The sequence below is a fragment of the Dryobates pubescens genome, chromosome 11 (genome assembly GCF_014839835.1).
Source record: "Dryobates pubescens isolate bDryPub1 chromosome 11, bDryPub1.pri, whole genome shotgun sequence".
Lineage (NCBI taxonomy): Eukaryota > Metazoa > Chordata > Aves > Piciformes > Picidae > Dryobates > Dryobates pubescens.
The window spans coordinates 16,817,140-16,825,405 of record NC_071622.1 but is presented as its reverse complement, the minus strand read 5'-3'; positions in this window follow the sequence as shown (position 1 = coordinate 16,825,405).

Here is an 8,266-nt window from a genome sequence, read left to right as displayed (position 1 = left end):
GTTACAGCAGGAAAGCTATGATGTAGTTGCCATCACAGAAACATGGTGGGAAGACTCACCTGACTGGAGCACTGTAATTAATGGCTACAGGCTCTTCAGGAGAGATCGGCGAGGGAGAAGGGGTGGAGGGATGGCCCTGTACATCAGGGAGGCTCCAGACACCATGGAACTAGAGATGAAGGATGATCAGGTTGAGTGCCTGTGGGTGAGAATTAGAGGGAAGGCCAACAAGGCTGACATCCTGGTTGGTGTCTGTTATAGACCACCCAACCAGGATGAAGAGGTTGATGAATTATTTTATAGGCAGATAGAGGCTGTCTCAAGATCACCAAACCTTGTTCTTATGGGCAACTTTAACCTGCCAGATATCTGCTGGGAACTGAACACAGCTGAGAGGAAGCAGTCTAGAAGGTTCTTAGAGTGTATGGAAGATAGCTTCTTATCGCAGCTGCTGTGTGAGCCTACCAGGGGTAATGCTTTGCTTGACCTTCTTTTTACCAATAGAGAAGGGCTGGTGGGAGATGTGGTGGCTGGAGGCTATCTGGAGTCCAGTGACCATGAGATAATTGAGTTTTCAATATGCAGTCAAGCTAAGAGGGGCAGCAACAAACCCTCCACTCTGGACCTCTGGAGGGCAGACTTCAGGTTACTTAGGGAACTAACTAAGAAGGTATCTTAGGGAACAGCTCTTAAAAACAAAGGGGTCCAGGAGGGCTGGACCTACTTCAAGAAAGAAATCTTGAAGGCTCAGGAACAGGCTGTGCCAATGTGCTGGAAGGGCCAACAGGGCAGATGGCCAGCCTGGATGGGCAATGAGCTTCTGAGTGAATTACAGGGAAAAAAAGAGGGTGTATCATCTTTGGAAGGAAGGAGAGGTTACCCATGGAATGCTTAAGGATGTTGCTAGGTCATGTAGGAAAAAAATTAGGGAGGCAAAAGCCCATTTAGAGCTTAGACTGGCCACTGCTGTGAAGGACAACAAAAAATCCTTTTACAAATATATTAGTGGCAAGAGGAGGGGCAAGGACAACCTCCACTCCTTGGTGGACACTGAGGGGAATATTGTAACTAAAGATGAGGAAAAGGCAGAGGTATTTAACACCACCTTTGCTTCAATTTTTAATAATAAGATAGGTTGTCTTCCAGACAACTGGCCTCCTGAGCTGGCAGATGGAGTCAGGGAGCAGTATAGTTCCCCTGTAATCCAGGAGGAAGTAGTTAGAGACCTGCTTAGCCACTTGGATCCACACAAGTCCATGGGGCCGGATGGGATCCATCCTAGGGAGCTGAGAGAGCTGGCAGATGAGCTGCCAAGCTGCTCTCCATCATTTTCCTCCAGTCCTGGCTCACTGGAGAGGTCTCAGATGACTGGAAGCTGCCAATGTGATGCCCATCCACAAGAAGGGCCAGAAGGAGGAACCAGGGAATTCCAGGCCTGTCAGCCTGACCTCTGTGCCAAGCAAAATTATGGAACAGGTCATCTTGAGTGCAATCACACAGCACTTAGAGGATGGCCAAGGGATCAGGTCCAGCCAGCATGGGTTTAGGAAGGGCAGGTCCTGCCTGACCAATCTGATCTCCTATGATCAGGTGACTGCCTGGTGGATGTGGGGAGGCCTGTGGATGTAGTCTGCCTGGCCTTCAGCAAGGCCTTTTGACACTGTTCCCCACAGCAAACTCCTGGCCAAGCTATCAGCCCATGGCTTGGACAGCAGCACTCTGTGCTGGATTAGGAACTGGCTGGAGGGCCGAGCCCAGAGAGCGGTGGTGAATGGTGCCACATCCAGCTGGCGGCCAGTCACCAGTGGTGTGCCCCAGGGATCAGTGTGGGGCCCCATCCTGTTCAATATCTTCATTGATGACCTGGACAAGGAGATTGAGTCCATCATTAGTAAATTTGCAGATGACACCAAGCTGGGGACAGGTGTTGATCTGTTAGAGGGTAGGAGAGCTCTGCAGAGGGACCTTGACAGGCTGGGCAGATGGGCAGAGTCTAACAGCATGAGATTTAACACATCCAAGTGCTGGGTTCTGCACATTGGCCACAACAACCCCATACAGTGCTGCAGGCTGGGGTCAGAGTGGCTGGAGAACAGCCAGGCAGAAAGGGACCTGGGGGTACTGGTTGATAGTAGGCTGAATATCAGCCAGCAGTGTGCCCAGCTGGCCAAGAAGGCCAATGGCATCCTGGCCTGTGTCAGGAACAGTGTGGCCAGCAGGAGCAGGGAAGTCATTGTGCCCCTGTACTCAGCACTGGTTAGGCCACACCTTGAGTAACGTGTCCAGTTCTGGGCCCCTCAGTTTAGGCAAGAGGTTGAGTTGCTGGCATGTGTCCAGAGAAGGGCAACAAAGCTGGTGAGGGGTTTGGAGCACAAGCCCTGTGAGGAGAGGCTGAGGGAGCTGGGGTTGCTTAGCCTGGAGAAGAGGAGGCTCAGAGGAGACCTTGCTGTCTACAACTACCTGAAGCCAGGTTGGTCTCTTCTCCCAGGCAACCAGCAGCAGAACAATAGGACAGAGTCTCAAGCTGCACCAGGGGAGGTTTAGGCTGGATGTTAGGAAGAAGTTCTTCACAGAAAGAATGATTTGCCATTGGAATGGGCTGCCCAGGGAGGTAGCGGAGCCACCATCACTGGAGGTGTTTAAGAAGAGACTAGATGAGGCACTTGTTGCCATGGTTTAGTTGATTAGGTGATGTTGGGTGATAGGTTGGACTTGATGATCTCAAAGGTCTTTTCCAACCTGGTTAATTCTATTCTATCTCAGGATGAGAACAGTGTTAATAAAACTACATGTACAGAGAAAGTCAAGGAAGATGGAGGAAAGCTTTTGTGTCTATTTTCACACCAAAGTTCAGTTCACAGGCCTTCAGATAGTGTCAGTTCAAGTACTGCACTCTGTACTACTGAATTTCCTAGTGCAGAGCCCCTCACTACTTCTGTTTGATTCTTTGTGCGCATTGACCAGGCCTGCTGATGTCTGGGGGGTTTTGGAGGGAAGAAAGGAATTCAAAGTGGTTTGCTTGATGGTCAGTATTTCAGAAAAGTAGGCAAGCCATAATGTAACAGTTACCAGGTATTCAAAGAGATTGCCCTGCATCTTTGTAAAGTTTGCAAATCACGTTATGCTTATGCATGGCAGTGCAAAGTTCTACATTAAAACAAGCAGGAGTGTGATTTTGTTTGTTGTTTTGTTTCATTGAAGACTGTCAAAATGAAACAATGCCTTAGTAAATCTAGGAGAGCATAACAGAGATGGCTGTGCTGCAGTTTGAAGCCAGTACAGGAAAAGTTACATCCACCTTGTCTTTAATGAGTGATGCAGGGAGCAACTAAAAGCATGGTACATAGATGATGCATCTGGGGCCTCACAGGGTGTGTCCTCACAACACACACAAGATCCATCTGTATTTTCATTCTTTGGTATCATCAAGCAGTTTGGAAGTGAGGCATCTACTGTGTTATAGGGGGGAAGTAACAGTCCTGTGATTCCTGGAGTTAAACTTGTATGTCCTGCCCTTTTCTCCCTAGTTTGAGAGGAGGTAGATGCTACAAAATGCAAGAGGGGATGAGAAGCTTAAACATTAATCTCAGCTGACCTTTAGCTGCTGGAGAGAAAAGGACTAACACATCAGAGAGAAGAAAGAGGAAGAGAGAAGGGGAAAGCGGTACTCACACCTTCTAAATTTAGGCATGAGAACTTTGACCATAGTAGACTGACTCTCCCTGGAGTAATTTGGTGATAAAGTGTGGCATAAAACTGAGCAGGGACCTGCCTCTGCAAAGTGGGAAGCTTCTAAGCAATCTGATCCCAATGGTCCACTAATTTGATGGCTACTCCTTCACACAGAATTCTTTTCCTAACCTGTAATGATTAAAATCAAAATAAGTAAATATTTTTTAGCAATAATGCCAGTGTGTTGAAAGTACATCCACGTGGTCACACTCTAGTTCTACAATTTGCCCCTACTGTTTATTTGAAATACTCCTTATGAACACCCAGTGCTGGGGGTGGGCTTTAGCTTGATCTCCCCTGCGCAGCAGGCAATGCTGAACCGTCATTTCCAACGAGCATTAAATATTGAAAGCACAGAATCAGCCTCTCTGTGGCAAGTTTTAAGTTTCCATGAGCACCAGATGGTAACAAGGCAGGGCTGGGCACCTATAAAGATCTCTGTGTCTCAGTCCTGTATCTCTACCACCTGACAGCAAGTCCTCTGATTAGATTCAGAGGAAGTGGGTGTGCCTTCCATTAGCAAAGACAGAAAGCAACATTGCTGGAGACTTTTAACTCTTGTGAGCTTTCTTCTTGTGACTCTACACCTTGGAGCCCCTTCTTTGCACAGACTGCAGACAGTGCTTTTGGAGACAAACTACCTGAGAGACACTGCAGAACGTGAACTGTGGCATTTGTGGTGCTAAACAGGAATTGGTGAGGTGGAGGGGCAGGAAAGATCTGGTAACCTGTGTCTTAAAGCAGCTCTCATTTGAGCAATCTGGTTTCAAAAAGCAAGTGAAAGCACACGTTGCCTCAGTAGCTGATCTGGACATGCATGATAAATGTTAAGCACTCCCCCTTGGTTGCTTGCAGATGTAGAATAAGGAGCAAGGCAACCTAGAGTTCTGAAAAGAAATGACAGGAGTTGTCAAAAAGTAATAATTACCAAGAAGAAAGGTGAGAAGCAAGCACAGACCCTGGGCAATATTGCATGATACCTTTTGGGCATTCTCCTCAAAGTAGTCTCCTCAGTACAGCATCACTTTGGGGACAGCATTAACAGTAGTGGCAGGGCTGGAAAAGCCAGAAGCAAAGGCCACCAACTTCCTGAACACTGTTTCTGAGATCTGTGAGCAAGGTTTGCCTTCCCTCTGATTCTGTCACTACAGCTATATGCACACTTAAGTCCTAGACAGAGGAAGGCTTATCAGTCAGCATAATGGAGCAAAGGTGGCCCCTGTAACATTTCAGATGTCCACCTATGTGTTGGTGTTGCTGTGCTATCCTGCAGTTACCCCTAGACAACAGCTCCCTCATGAGTCCCTTCTCCAAAATCAGACTAGAGCCAACATATTGGTGGTATAAGGCAGCCATATCTTGCCCCTCTGAGAACCCCCCCTGTTAGAAGTCAGCCCCTAGAATGCTTTGATAGCCTTATACTTCAAAGGCAGAGTCATTAGTAGAATTGCACACTGTGATTACCTGCAGGAGCTGCATGCAAAGATCAGAGAACAAAGCCAGTAGGATTACTGACTCTCCTGCATCACCACAAACTATCATATCAATGCCATTTTCTGGCATTTTTTTAACATCTTAAATTTCAAGTGATGACTGAACTGAAGATACAAAGGGACAGAAACAGCTTCCTAGGGTCTTACGATTTGGTTAGAATTTGTTGTCACTACAGAGAGTTTGAAGGACTTTGGATACAGCTTTCATAAGCTGCAAACAGGATTTACATCATAAATCTTGTCTTTTTGTTTTACTCTGATGGGAGTGTCTACAAATCAGGTTAATATAATCAAGTATTATATAGTAAAGTAACAACAAAAAAAAAATCATAATTGATAGCATTATCTAAGAAACCAGAACAACCCTGCTTACAGCTGCCAGCCACACTCTGACTCATCTAAGGTATTTTATAGCAACCATATGTTAGGCATGTCTATCTCACCTATTATGGAAAAAAAATGATAACACTTTCTAATCAGGATTTGCCACTGAGCAGGACTTTCCATAAACACCTCAGTATTACAAGTTCCATCCACAATCAGGAAAAAGGTTTTTGCAGATAACTTCTGATTTGTTAATTTAGCAGCTAGAACAAATGGCTACGAACCTGCGGCTAATGCTGGTTCAGCAAGGCTGGCTGTAGTTCAGAGTATGGGTATGTTACTCTGGCAGTTGCCATGTTAAAACAGCACTTTGGAATTCTGTGTTGGAAAGTAACTTCAGAATGCCTGCACTTGTGAAAAAAAAAAACACCAAAACTCAAGTGATTTAAATTGAAGACACGGGCACAAAGCAGCAACAACTATTACAAATACTTCACTGCGTTGGCACAAGCAAAGCTGAGTTGGTATAGTGTATCCACCTGCACAGTCAGGAGAGAGAGGTGAATTCATATCAGCACAGGAGAGAAAGATTACAAGTTAAGTTTACAAATATTGAGGTCTTTTGATAACAATGCAGTTGGTTAAACTGTAATAATAATTGCATCTTAACAAAGGCAGACACTGTTGTAAACCCTATTGGCTGTTGATATTTGAGCAAGCTTTACATCCACTTCACTTTTATGCAGAAACCTGCCTAAGCCCCTCTGCAGTCTGACTTTAGTCCTTCTTGCATGAAAACTGGGTAGATGTCCCTCAGCCTGAACTATTCCTAGCCTTTGGCTGCAGTGCCCAAGTAGTCTAAAGGAGTAATATGGGGACTGAAGCTGCAGTCCTGGCACTCCCTCTGTTCTCAAAAGGGCTGGAGTTTTACTGCTTAAAGCTCTGATGACAAAGCTCCTGCTGATGCAAGCGAGAGCAAGCTGTTGTCTTGGTAATTATATATCTTAAGAATGATAGTCTCAATTTTTTTGAAGAGAAGCCCTTAAAACCTTATTTTAATACTTTCTTTTTTCTGCAATGCAGTCTCTCACTAAATTAAAAAAAAATAATAATAAATGAAAGTAGATATTTTGATGCTTAAGACCTTTAGCTTATTACACATTTTCAGATCTAGAAATGTAGTTAGTGTTTCTTCCTTATTAAGATAATTTCTCCAGAGGTCATTTGAAAACTTGGAAAATAAGTGATTTTACAGATTCTGCATTAGTCCTCAACAGCTCTGGGTCAAATGCATGTCATCTCTGCTAACTATTCATTTCTAAGATCCTCCCAAGCTCTGCTCTTTTGTACACCGAACATCTGATGCTTCTTGTTTTTCTTCTATAACCACAGATGTGCCCTCTTCAAAAAGCTCACAATCTCAAAATACTAAACTGACGAGCTGAGTGTCAAACCACACACCCCAAGCAGCAAGCAGTGCTGAAGAAAAACAGAATCACACTTGAAGAAAAACAGAAGAAATCACACAAATTGTTTCCAAAGAATGAATCTGGAACACTTTCAGCTTGATGCAGGCTTTGTTACTTAAGAATGCAAGTATCATGTGATGCTTGTAGCTTTTGTGCTTGCTTACTGTACAAGTAGAGGCTGCTCTCCGAAAGAAGACATTCATTTGAACAATGCTTTATATTTTCTTGTGAAGTTTTATCTCTCTTTGAGCTAAACTAGAGCCTTGCTATGGGACCAAGATGGGTCTCCTTGTCTGACAAAAAGCAGCACAGGTGTTGAGTTACACAGTAGGGTGAGCAAGGTCTCTTCAGTGGGAACGTGTGGTTTGCGTGCACTGCTGAGCCTCGCTGCATCAGAACCCCCATGTGTTGCTTGCTGAGAGCAAATCAAAGAGCTGGACAAGAGCTTGAGCAAGGCTCCCATCATGAGCAAGAAGGCCCACAGCTACCAGATTGCTGTAGTAGACCCCTACATTACAGAAGGCTATTTGAGCACATAGGAGTGAAATATCTGTCCAAGTCTTCATGGACAGGCTATAGCAGGACCAGGACACACAGCAGTTTCAGCTGTAGTGCCTGTCTGAAAGTGAGCCCTCCTCCTGCTGCAGGGGCTATGTGGGACAACATTTTGTCCACAGTGCTCCAGTGCTAAGTTGCCAAAAAAATTATTGTTTGGCTTGGCAATAATTGTATGAGTTACCTAAAATGCTTCATTATACCATCCTGCAGAGAATTACAGGTAGAAGAATTGGAAGAGTTCATTTTCAAGCTGAAAAGATCTATAAAACCAGCTACCTTGTTTCTTGATTAGACAGTTGAGCACACTGCATGATTTGCAGTATGCTGTCACCTTATCTCTACAGTTCAAATTTGTCATAGTATTAAAACAAAAGTTATAATTTAAAAGCCTAGCTACCAACATGTTTTTAGCTGTCTTGAAAGCTCTCTTTCAATAGGCAACTGTAAGATAACGCTGTCGTGCAGGTTTCAGTGAAAGAACCATCCATCTGGTGATTCAAAGGTAAAACCTCCAGTTCTGGTGCATCTCTGATGATCTTCTGTAAAGATCTGTATAAGAGTAATGCTGGATTTGAGGTTACATCATTTATATTTTAAGGGTTTGAGTCAAAAGCTGGATTGCCTTTTTTTTCCCTAGTTCATCTTTATCTGATAAAATTGAATACAAGAGAGATGATGCCTGAAGCAAAG